We start from the raw sequence: 541 nt of genomic DNA on the forward strand, positions 1-541 counted from the left end.
ATTACAAGAGGTTGGATTATTAATTTGCTATCAGCCAACTTCAGCTGCGGACAGCGTTTGGAAATTGATGCACTACAGATAAGACTTTCACACACATCAATTTTCACATGACGAAATCCTACAATCTTACATTACTTTGTTTGCTTTTTTTTTTTTTTTTTTACTTTTATGTATTTACATTTTTGGCGATATGTAGCTGTATTAACCTGAATTTAATGTTTTCTATTTTGTATTTAATAAATCCATTGATTTGAAATCCCTTTGACTGCTGTACGTTTTTGACAATATAGACATTAGTTATGTGGTGACCGCATCCATTTCAGATGTATAATACCTGTTTTCCCCAAAGACTTAAGTTATAGTAGCTGAAAAGTATTTAAAGTGAAACAGATGTATTGTTATAGATTAGGGGTGCATCTTGTTCCTGGAGATCTACCTTCCTACAGAGTTCAGTTCCAACCCTGAATAAACAAAACCTGTCTGTAATTATCAAGCGCTTCTTCAGATCCTAATTAGTTGGTTCAGTTGTGTTTGATCAGGA

This window comes from Sinocyclocheilus anshuiensis, unplaced genomic scaffold (genome assembly GCF_001515605.1).
Source record: "Sinocyclocheilus anshuiensis isolate Anshui unplaced genomic scaffold, SAMN03320099.WGS_v1.1 scaffold47, whole genome shotgun sequence".
NCBI classification, from domain to species: Eukaryota; Metazoa; Chordata; class Actinopteri; order Cypriniformes; family Cyprinidae; genus Sinocyclocheilus; species Sinocyclocheilus anshuiensis.